This window comes from Mustela nivalis (genome assembly GCF_964662115.1).
Source record: "Mustela nivalis genome assembly, chromosome: 4".
Taxonomy (NCBI): domain Eukaryota; kingdom Metazoa; phylum Chordata; class Mammalia; order Carnivora; family Mustelidae; genus Mustela; species Mustela nivalis.
This window is the reverse complement of record NC_139023.1, coordinates 112,239,507-112,251,957: the sequence shown is the minus strand read 5'-3', so window position 1 is coordinate 112,251,957 and position 12,451 is coordinate 112,239,507. Positions and strand designations below refer to the sequence as shown.

The window sequence follows — 12,451 nt, the reverse complement described above, 5'->3', positions numbered from 1 at the left end:
AGGCAGAAATCTATACTTGGATCGCCTAAGGTACAAATTTCTTGTAGAACCTAATACAGCTGCCAATTTACTTTTGAGGGCAATCAGGATGTTCATTAGTAATTGAGTTGAAGCAGAGAGGAACTTCATTTGTACTGAGTCAGTGACCTGAATCGTTTTCAAAATGAGTATTGAGCTGAAATGGACCATTCATTCCTACTTCCTTTGGGATCCTGTACAAAAAGGTTATTGCCCTTACCTTCTACTAATAGTGATAGGGATCTTCAGAAGTGGAAAACAAGGCTTTATGTTTACCACTTGTATCTTAGGGTGATATCTATATGTGGTTTTTGATTACTCTTGGAGCATAAGATAAACCTTATCATTTTGAACTTGAACCTATTGAACTGATTCTAACACCTTCAGTTGGTAGGTAATTGAAACATGATGATGGTACGCTGTGGTGAATCAAAGTTTTCAGAAGTGGAAAAGGGAGACAAAAATTAAATAGATGTATCTGGCACCTGGTCAATAGAAGTTGGTATAAAATTACAGAAACATTAGCAAATTCTAAAGTGGTGTTTTTATTGAGTATAGAAATAATACTACTCTAATAATTTTAATAGCAAAAACCTATATAGGGCCTACTATAGCAGGTACTATTCTAAGACCTTCACATGTTTTACCATCTTTATCTTCACAAATATCTTATTTGCAGAAGAAAAAATACTGGAGATTACAAAGAGGTTACATTACCTGCCGGAGATCCTGGGAGTAACAAGTGATGGATCTGGATTCAGACCTTGAAAGTCTGGCTCCAGAGTCAGACTTTTACCTGCTAGACTCTATTACCAGTCTGGAGGGCTAGTGAGATGGGCCACCTAGATTACAGTGCCTTCAGATTCTTGGAGTTACCTCTAGGGAAAGAATTAGTCGTAAGGGATGAGGATGTTCACCTGAATAGCATCCTCGCCATCAGGGGGCAAGAGCAATTTTAGTATTTCATCATGCCCCATCTTTTTCTTCTTTTTTTTTTTAGAGATTTTATTTATTTATTCGACAGAGGTCACAAGCAGGCAGAGAGGCAGGCAGAGAGAGAGGAAGGGAAGCAGGCTCCCTGCTGAGCAGAGAACCTGATGCGGGTCATTTTGCCCCATCTTGAGTGAGTTTTTCTTGGATAGAAAAACTGAACAAAGCAAGTGAAATAACTATTTTTACCCAGAATTTGTGCAAGAACGTGGGAACACATGTTAAAGCTCTGTGACTAGTTAACACAGATGGACAATGGATCAGATATCTTCCACACTCCTACGGAGACATGGGGGCACTGGAGTATGCCCTGTAACGGGGGCCGAGCAGGTGTAAGGCTGCACCCGCCTGGCATCAGTAGCAGCACTGGCAGCAGGAAGACGTTCTTGAAGACGCACAGCAACTGGGACCCCAGCCCTGGCAGCAAGAACAGGGTGAAGGAAGCACATTCTTTAGACGTCCATGGTTCTGCAGGCCATCGGATCGGGCAAAATGTGCCAAGAACTGGAGACCTGGAGGAAAAGGGCCACATGGCAGCTCAAAGTCCAAGAGGTCTTAAAGAACTTTCACAGGCGATTCCCAAAACTAACTGAAAAGAAACAAAGAAGCTGGAGGATGAACAAGATGAATCCTGCTTGAATCCAAAAAGGTCATCATCACACCTTCCTCGCTGGGTGTAAGGGAAGTAAGGTGGACGGATAAGCTGAAAACAACTGACTACATATTAACCCACAAATCATTAATAATCTTTTTTGTATATTTGGGGGATATGGTTATCCTACTTATTTATTTATCTATTTATTTAATTATTTAATAAAAATATTATACACACTGAGATCCAATTTATCAGATAGAAAGTTTTGACTTGAAAAGAAAAAACTTTTACTTGATGTCATACTTTAAGAAGGGGTGATGACTGCAAGCTTGCATTCCATTTTTTAGACTTTTTAGAGTTTGCGTTTTGCCATAAATTTCTCTGCACTAGATGATTGGCAGACGAGAGTAAGACATCAGGAAGAGGAGATATAAAGTAGGCAGATTGCAGACCTAAACACAGCTGAATCATCAGTGAGAATTTCTATTCCTTCCTCATTCTCTTTTAAATTTTAAATTAGACTTTACTGTTAAAAGGACTCAGTACTAGGGATGTAAGAGCTAGTTCTCAAATTGAAAATCTTGTCAAGATATGAAATTTGACCTTTTGTACTATATGATTTTAAATTAAAGTTTTAATGGCCTCTTTTCATAATAGAATCTCTGATTTACTAAAAAAGCAGCTTTAATACAGGATTCCTTATTTCACATTTACATTATCTGCATTGTTACGATAATGGTGTCAAAAATAAAGCATTATCAGTGATTTTTTTTCTTTTTTCTGATCTATAGTTGGAAGTCTTTCTAACCAAAAAAAAAAAAAAAAAAACTCTGGAATAATTAGAGTTGAATTTTAGAACATTTTAGAACATTATCCATATGGATTATTTCTAACAAAGGGTATTCTCATGTGAGAAACAGGGGAATCCTATATTTCCAGCTGCATTTACTCAGTGTTTTAATGTCAGTTAGACTGCTATCCCAGTCAAAATAGCTTCTATATATGTAAAATTATGGTTATTTCTCAAATTATACTGTTTTTTTTCTTCAAGTGAAACTACATTTAAATAGTGTTATTTTGACTTACCAGTAGACACATGTAGTCACCTAAATGAGTTTTATATTCCAAGACAGTGCTTTAAGGAAAAAGAACATTTTCCATAATTTTGTAGTGAGGAAGAAAAAAAGTAAAAGGGAGACTATTTAACTCAAGTGGATGTTTGTATTAGAAATGACGGTATTAGAAATGATTGTATTAGAAATGATTGGGGGTGCCTGGGTGGCTGAGTGGGTTAAGCCTCTGCCTTCAGCTCAGGTCATGATCTCAGAGTCCTGGGATCGAGCCCCACATTGGGCTCTCTGCTCAGCAGGGAGCCTGCTTCCCCATCTCTCTCTCTGCCTCCCTTTCTGCCGACTTGTGATCTCTCTCTGTGTTAAGAAGAAGAAGAAGGAGGAGGAGGAGGAGAAGAAAAAGAAAAAAAAAGAAATGATTGTGGATGAAATAATTTATTTTATTATTTTGGTTGGAGCTCCTATTAAGAAATGTGAGAAACACTCATTAAATGAGACATGCACCAGCACCCCCAATGTGTAAGCAACAGTTCTAAGAGATGTAATGATCAAATTTTTAAATTAAGACTATGTCAAGAATTACGAAGGGTCTGAGACTTTATACTACTTGCAGGTACAAACCTAGCCTGCCACAGTTTCACCGATGCTGGCAGAAGACGCGAGACTTGTGGATCAGAAGTGAAGGATTTTATTACTCACGGTGGGATGAACAGCACAAGCTGCATGCTTTCAAGTTTTCCCTGCTCCCAAGTCCAATGGAACTAGTACAGAGGCAGACCCACATGAATCCTTCTTAAAGTGGGGTTAGGAAGTCCTGGTGTTACACAGGGTCTGCTAGAAAACCTGCCCAAACTTTGCTCAAGATGGAGGCATTAACTCTATTATCCAGTCAGGAAAAAAATCTTCCTCTCTCCCCCAAGCCTGTTTTGAAAAAAATCTTCCTCTCTCCCCCAAGCCTGTTTGCTAGGCAAACATCCTGGACAAGAGCCGAGGACAGAAGCTGTTAACAGGGCGTGTGCAAACAAATGGAGAATTACTCCTCACCAAACTATTACAATAGTGTAAAATATTGTCTTGTAGTAGAACCTCAGTATTTACAATTCTGTATTTGAGAATTCATTTATCACTGACATTTATTTGTGACCCTAAAATCAATGCTGGCAGAACTTTCAGACATTTGCAGACATGTGCAGAGCTGCCTGGACACTCGAGCTCCTTTGTTCGAGCCAAACAAAGAATTCACTGCCTTCTTGTTTTAGCTCGCATACAGGTGCTTTTTCTGTCATCTTCTATGTGTCATGTTGTTTGCATTTTTGTGTTCTTTGGTGGGTGGGAAGGGGTATTTTGCTATTTAAAATGGTTCCGAATACTGCTGACACACTGTCTAGTTTTCCTAAGTGTAGGAAGGCTGTGGTGCATCATAAGGAGAAAATGGTGGTGTTAAACAAGCTTCATTCAGGCTCAAGTTACAATGCTACTGGCCGTGAGTTAAAAGTCAGTGAATCAAAGGACGCTTGGGTGGCTTAGTCAGTCAAGCCTTAGACTCAGGTCATGATCCTAAGGTCCATATGGGTTCCCAGCTCAGTGGGGAGTCTGCCTCTCCCTCTGCCTCTGCCCCACCTCATGTTCTCTCTCTCTCTCAAATTTATTATATATAAAATATTTTTTTAAAAAGTTAGTGAATCAGGGCACCTGGGTGGCTCAGTGGTTTAAGCCTCTGCCTTCAGCTCAGGTCATGATCTCAGGGTCCTACGATCGAGCCCCTCATTGGGCTCTCTGCTTAGCAGGAAGCCTGCTTCTCCCTATCTCTCTGTTTGACTCTCTGCCTACTTGTGATCTCTGTCTGTCAAATAAATCTTTTTTTTAAAAAAGTTAGTGAATCGGGGCGCCTGGGTGGCTCAGTGGGTTAGGCCGCTGCCTTCGGCTCAGGTCATGATCTCAGGGTCCTGGGATCGAGTCCCGCATCGGGCTCTCTGCTCAGCAGGGAGCCTGCTTCCTCCTCTCTCTCTGCCTGCCTCTCTGCCTACTTGTGATCTCTCTCTGTCAAATAAATAAATAAAATCTTAAAAAAAAATTATAAAAAAAAAAGTTAGTGAATCAAAAATATACATTATGTACAATGTCATTAAACAGAAACAGTTATAAAATAAGGTTACGTGTTGATATGTTTAGGAAAACATGATTACTAAAGACTCACAGGAACGTGACCCCAAATGTCCCCTAGGAGCAATGATTCAGTAGGCACAAATTCGGTGTATGCAGCAAATCTACACAGCATCGCTGCCATGAATAATGAGAATCAACTGTAATGACAGCAACCCAGCTTCCGCTCCTGTTCCCTCATGGCCTGTCAGCAACAAAACAGCAAGAGTGAGCCTTATAAAGCTTAAGTGTAATCATGGCTCAGCTCTGCTCTGAGATCTCCTATCTAAGAATTCAAAAAAAAAAAAAAAAGTGGTCTTAATGGTTCTACAGGATCTGAGCTCCCCGTCTTGCCTCTGTGGCCTCTGCTCTCAGCTTCCTCCACTGTCTCTCCCTTTTCTGCTCTGACCACCCTGGCTTCCTTGCTATTTATGGAACACTCCAGGCAGGTTCCTGCCTCAAGGCCCCTGCCTTTATTTTTCCTCTACTTACAGAGCTCTCTTTCTTTTTCCAGATATCTCAATGACTTATTTCCTCATCGCTTTGCTAAACTGTCTTTGCTAAAAGGTCTATGCTAAACTGTCACTTTCTCATGGAGGCTATCACTGACCAAACTATTAAAGTCTCAAACCTGTCCCTCCCAACCCTCAGACACCCCGTCACCCATCCCTGATTTGTTGTTTTCCATAATATCACCACCCCCTGACATAGCATAAATAGTATCTATATGTTTATCTGTATCCTTCCCACAATATGAAGGGATTATTGCTGTTTTATTGATGACCATATACCCAGAACCTAGAAGAGTACCTGCCTGATAATAGATTATTAATAGATATTGGTTGAATAAATGAAATTTCCAAACCCCTTGGACTTTTCAGTGACTTTTCTTTGCAGTACTATAAACTCTACCTGAATCTGCTTCCAAAGAAAGCTCCTGAGAACATTTCTTCAAAACAAATAACTAAGCATTGAGAGAGACAGAGCTTGAAAATCAGGTTCAGCAAGGCTAGGAAGCTTACAAGGAAAAGGTAGCAGAGCATTTTCAAGCTGTCTTGGAAAGAGAGGAGTGGAAAATCTTTTCATTTTTTTCCATTGACAATGTTTTCAGTAGCCTGAGAGTTGATACTAGCCTATCAAAATAACAATGACATTTTTCAAAACCCTCCTTACTTACAAATGTGCTGTATCTCTATAATTTCTTAAAAGAGTGCTTTTTCTTTAGAAAACAAAACAATTAGAGTCTAGCTAAACTGCCCAGAGAACATGAATGGTTTCCTTTAACTAGCTGAGAACACATGGCTTGCTTAATTCCTAAAGAAAGAAACAATCTCCATTAATAGAAGGCAGGTCCCCTGCAAGCATGTCTCTCTCTGCACCTAAATGGATAGCAAGAGAACTACAGAACTCACTGTGCTGTAACGTGTTGCCACAGACAACCACAGATACATGGAACAAACACCATGCAAACTTTGAAACAGACCATTTTGTTTGGTGTTAACTCTGATTCCGAGTTTCACCATCAGGTGGTTTCCTCATGCTGTTTTAATCCAAATGTCTCCAAGCCTCACTAACTGGGGAGTGCAAACAGGGCCACATCATCTCTCAAACATTCAGATTCACTGGTTCATTGCCTATAGAACAGCCTCCCTTCAGGGTTTCACATCATTATTATATGTGGGTTATTTCGGGTGTGCATGAAGAATTCTCTCAAGATTTTCTACCTGCTCATGTCCATCAAAACCACCTGAGAGAAGCATCTTCACTGCTTAAGATCCATCATAAAAACACACACCCACGTCTAGGGCGCAGACCACTGAGAGCCAGAGCAGAGCCAGTTTTCCCACAGTCCTCCATAGGCCCAAGCCATGCCACAGCCCAAGTGAGAATTCTACTCTCCTGAGCTAGGTCAGACTTGGACCCTTTGTGAGAGCAGCACTTCTGACTGCTGCTGGCAACCTTTCTGTGTAAAGACCTCAAACAGGAATACACTTTGGCAAAGTCAGAATCACGCATACATACATACATACATACATACATACATACATACATGTATATAACTATAAAATGGCCCTAGGGTAAGAGCCATAAGATACAAGATGCTCCTGGAATATGGAGGAGATAGAGGACTTTATACGGGAAGACCTCATGGTGGAAGGAGCCTTTACATAGACCTTAGTCCGTGGGCAGTCCATATGTATCATCATTCTTACCATTTAATCCATGGCTACAAAATACTTTTCTTCAGTTCTCCTGATTCCTGGATTTCAACGAGGCAATCAAAAACTTTAATATATTACTGGACTCACTTAAAAATTTTTCTCATATAGAAAGTAGTTACATATGGTGTCTCACTGAGAAGATATTAGAGTCTATGCCTTGGTTTATGCTATTTGGAGTAGCCTTTTTCATACGTCACCTAGTTTAAGAATATGTTTCTGCTCAAAAATATCCTGCATTTATAGAACCCATTCTAGTGCTATAGAGAACAATAATGAAAGGTAAAGAAAAAAACAATTGGGGTGGGTTGTGAGTCAGTGATTACTAATTTATTTATAGTGATCAAAGATATAGACTCTCTAAATGACGTATGAACAGAAAAATGAAGGCAGTGAAGGAGCAAGCCATTCAGGTATCTGGGGAAGAGCATTTGAGGTAGAAGGACTAGTCATGCAAAGTGCCTGAGTTGGGGAGTAATTGGCGTGCGCAAGGTAAAGGAAGGAAGTAGAACAAAATGAACAAGAGGGACACTGGTAGAAGTTGAAGTCAAAGAGGTAGCATGGGGTCAGATCATACACAACTTTATGAGGACTTTGTCAGGACTTCACTTTTAATTTAAGTGAGACAGAAAGACATTAAATAGTTCTGAGCAGAAAAATGGAGCTATCTGAATAGAGGCTTAAAAACCTCACAGTGAATGCTTTGGTGTGAGCATACTAAAGTGGACAAAGTTGAAGGAGGGAGACCTGCTTGGAGGCTCCTGCAATACATCGTGGTGATTTGTCCATAATGGTAGAAGGGAGGGATATGTGCAGTGAATAAATAAGAGAATTTGCTGAGTGGTTATGGGATTTGAAAGAAAGAGAGGACTCAAACATGAGCCTGAGGCTGTTGGTATGAAAAACTGGAAAAATAGAGTTGTCATTGAATGAGATGGTAGACCCACAGGAAGAATACGGTAGGGTGGGTGGGGATATAAAAATTGGAAGATCGGATCTGGAAAATGAGACCTCTCAGGTTTGGGAGTTTACCTGATTTGGGTTAGATCGCCTTGCTCTGCAGCTGGTTAGCTATACAGTCTCTGACATTAACTCAGTTCTTCAGAGCCTCGGTTTCCTTATCTGTGTCATGAGGATGACAGAACCCAATGTGTAGGGTAGAGTTGGGAGGACTCAAACTAGGGGCAGTGTCAAGTATATAAAACAAAGTTGTAATAGAAGCTAAAATGAAACAAAACTAAGTATATATAAGTGACTAATTGTTATTTATCCTAATCTCCTTCATGAGATTAGGTGTGAGGTTTCTTCGAGCATTATGAGAACTATTTGCAGAAAATTTTCCAAGATTGGGCTTTAAAGAGATGGATTCTAACTAAACACATAAGAAAGGGGATCCTCATCCCATATCATCCAGTTGCTATGGTGAACATAGAAACTGTTTCTATGTTCACCATAGCAACTGGCCCTTTACTTTTTAACTCCTTTTCTGGTTTTACTATTGTCAGTATTCTGTGCTCTTTCACAGATGTTTTATTGTTTTCTCATCCAGAAAGCAAAAGCATCAGCCAGTTTGGTGGAGACTTACGTACAAACTGGCAGATACTCTGTTGGTTTTATTCTTTGGGAATTTATGTAATGCCTCAGATCATCAAGCCATCAAAATACTATTCTGATTTATATGCCTCATGTTGTTCTCCAAAATTACTAATTCTTACTCTGCTTTCTAAACACCTTGTTTACTCCTATCAGATTATTATTACAACTGGTGTAGTGTCTGGTATAACTGGCCTGCATGAAAGACCAAACAGACATCTTTGTTCTCAGAACAGACTGACCTGATATATTCCCCTGGGGGGCAACAGCAGGGTTTGATTCCAGCCAGTCATTCCACTGCCAGCACCAGGGCCTGTCAGCTTGCCTACTGTTCCTAGACACAGGTTTCTTCAAATTGCCCTTCACTCTGTCTTTTCTTCAGTCGTCCTTCCTGCTTGTTGATGTGACATGCTTCAGCCCACTTAGAGGTAGGGCTTTTATATACACTCGTCTCCCATTCTTGTCATAAATCTGGTCCACAGACAGCAATAAGGATTGTTTCACTTCCGGTGTGCTCTGTCTCCTCAAAACAGGTTATTTGTTGTTACACTTGGCACCTCGGTCAGGTCCCATTAAAATACATTTTAAAGCCTATTTTGATAACTCAGTGTTCCGAGATTCACACTTACTGAGTTGTTTGAAGGTACCACATCTTTGTGTATCTTCTTGGAAAATCCCCCTCTTAAATTCCCGGCACCATTTACCACCATGGCCACACTGATTCCAATGCTGAGTCCACTTTTGGAGGACACTCAGTATTCCTGAAGAAACCCTGAATTGCCATGTCATCATATTTTTTGCTACTGCCTTCCTAAAATATCTCGATTCCTCACCCATGTGAAATTTTACTCATTTTCCGAGATTCAGTTCTAATATCGCTTCTTCCTTGAAGCCACTTCATTCTACACTGACTCATCCCTACTGCACTCGTCACTGGAAATCTTATAACAGAGTACTTGTGTGCATGTCCTCAATTGACCATAAGACCCTGTGGGGCAGGCACAATAAATGGCTTATATTTTTCTTCCCAAAATGCCTTGAAAGTAATAAATGGTCTGCAAGTGTCTGTTGAAATAATACACTTCTTTTCTTAATATTGTCATTTTTTTTATCTGCTATGTCTTCATTGTCAGCGTTGTTCTAGCATAACTGACAGTCCAAGTCAGTTTTACGCTGCTGAATGGTTTTATGAATTCAACAGATTGGAGTTTTTATACGACTTCTAATGAATTTGGACTTAGGAATGTATGGATTAATGTGTAATTCCTTTCACAGAGGAGCTTACAATATAGAAGGGAAAACTGGCAAGTAAATAATTAATATATGACGTGATATGTGTTGACAATTGATAAGTAAATAAAGTATTATGCATCATGTATATTGGGATGATAGTGATAGTTTTCAGAGTGGTATTTAAGCACCTAAAGAGTTTCCAAGGAAGATGGCCTTGGATGTTGTTATGTGGGGTTTGGCCAACTGAGCAATAAAATAAATATTTTAAGCACCTAAAACAGTGCTTTGCATATGCAAGGCACTCAGTCAACGTTGTTTGTTGAATTAATTATATGGTAGCAGCTAGAATGGAAGTTTAAAGGACAGCACCCAGGCTTGGTTACTAGGAAGGGACCATAAATACATTATGATGTTGATACAATTTTCCTGCCTCACTGTAGACCACAGCTTTCAGTAACTTGTATCCTCATCGGAGGACTCCCTGGGTCTCACATAAGGTGATGAAAAGAATGAGACCAAGTAATTTTCCAGATTATTAAGATGGCTTCCTAACAGTAGTTTCAAGAATCTTCCTTAAAAAACATAGCTACCTTTAAGAATGGACCTATAACATTAATTTAAGAAGGAAACAAAACTATTATGAATTTTATTTTTAATTAGAACACTTCTTCAAATGATTGTCAAATTTCAGGTTGGTATCAGATGCTATAATTTTAATTATAATGAAATAAAAACTTTTCATTCATCAGTTAGTAATTTACTTGCTCTTTGAACAAACATCTATTGAAAGCCTATTAAGTGATGGTTTCTTTCCTAGGATCCAGAGATACAAAGACAAATAAGATGATTCTTATCTCCAACTGGTTTATTTCAGCTAAGAAATAAATAATTAGAACAATTCAGCAAATCACAGGAAAGGTTAAGTTTGAGGTATATTTTGGTTTTTAAAAAGAACAGAGAAAAAGATCTAAATCAGACTGGAAAGCAAAGGGGGCTTCTTGAAAGAATGGTGTGTTGAAACTGATTTTGAAAGGCAAAGGCTAACATGGCATAACTATAAGAGAGTAGAAGCATTTGACCAAATGCACGTAGATTCACATTATAAAAGATTTTCTTCTTTCTTTCTTTCTTTCTAAAATTTATGCTCTTTCTGGTCTTAGTGATAACCAGGAGGTACCACCTTTGTAGAGGGCTTATCTCCACTGCCTTTGAAGAAGCATAATTCTAACATGAAGTACCTTTTATGGGTTTACATGATCAAAAGAGAAGTCTGCTGAGAGGGATTAGTAGAGAGCAGTGGTTTTAAGGGTCGCAAGTCCCAGGTTAAACCATCTTGTCTTGTCACAAATGTGTCATGAAAATAAATGAGTGTTACTTCTATTTCCCAAAAAAAATGTATGCTTTTATGAGGGTTTGCATTAATATACTGATTAAAGTTTTAGCCTTAAAATTTACAAAGTTCTCATATAAGTATCATAAGAGCTTTTATTCTCTGATAAAGATGAGATCAAGCAACTGAATTTATTGAGCCACAGAACCATCGTTTCTTTTGTTTAAATTCACCCTGTGACCCAACACTTAACAGAATACAGGGTAGGACCAACACAGTACCTTGAGATGCATACCAACAATTTCTTACTGAGAAATTGAACGACAGTGGTCCACTGTAGCACTATTTCTTTTCAAGATGATCAGTGTAGCATGCCTTTAACCTTTATTGTCTTTATGATGTTTCTTTAAACTTTGGGTGCTTTAAAAATTAGCATTTTGTCTTCATACAATCCAAGGACACAAAGATTGTTATGTACTAACTATGGCTAAAAGCTTCCTGTTATTTTAGGTTTTCTGTCACCTTCAAGTAATCTGACCTACTTTCCATATACCTAAAACTTTCCCTTCAAATATTCTATCCTTCCCTGTCTTTACAGACTATTTTAATCTGGGATGATCATTATGAAAATGTATTCCTTTAATGGGTCTTTATACTATGATGCCATTAGGCATTACTGAGATGTGCATATCTTCTTCTCCATTTGATGACCTTTGAGTTCTTTTATCTGATTTTCATATTGCGTCTTTTTTTTTGCTGACGGTTTGCTTTCAATTCTGTAATTGCTATCATCGTCTCCCCTCAGTGCTCCCTTTTATGAAATGCTGTTTCAAGTGAAACTTGTTTAAGCAGATGTTAATTGAGGATATACTATGTATTAGTCACTCTACTAACTGCGAGGAGTTAAATGATAAACAAAATAAGGTCTCAGCCTTTAAAGAACTATCAAGCAAAAAAGAAATAGAGGTATAAAAAAGTGATTACAATTCTGTGTTAATTGTGACAAATAGGATTTTATTCTACGGGCAATGTGTTTCACTTTTCCCTGGCTTTGCCCCTGTGGTATGGCCTGAGGTAGGATTGACAGGCTCAGCATCAGTGAATTAGGGCAGAATTCAGAACAGAGCTGTTTGTAATGCATCTTTCATGAAGAAAAATATATGTTATAAAATACAAACACATTTGTAAAAATTTTGTCTAAAATAAGAAGAAATCACTCTTAGTAAGACCAAGGACATTATCCTAGTATATGAGTTTTGCA

General features: G+C 38.8%; 1 protein-coding gene across 4 annotated transcripts in view; it reads left to right on the top strand.

Moving 5' to 3' along the window:
- GRID2 (glutamate ionotropic receptor delta type subunit 2) overlaps nucleotides 1–12,451 on the top strand; it is a 1,513,029-nt gene that overhangs the window by 1,385,242 nt on the left and 115,336 nt on the right. The gene's annotated exons all lie outside the window — the stretch shown is intronic.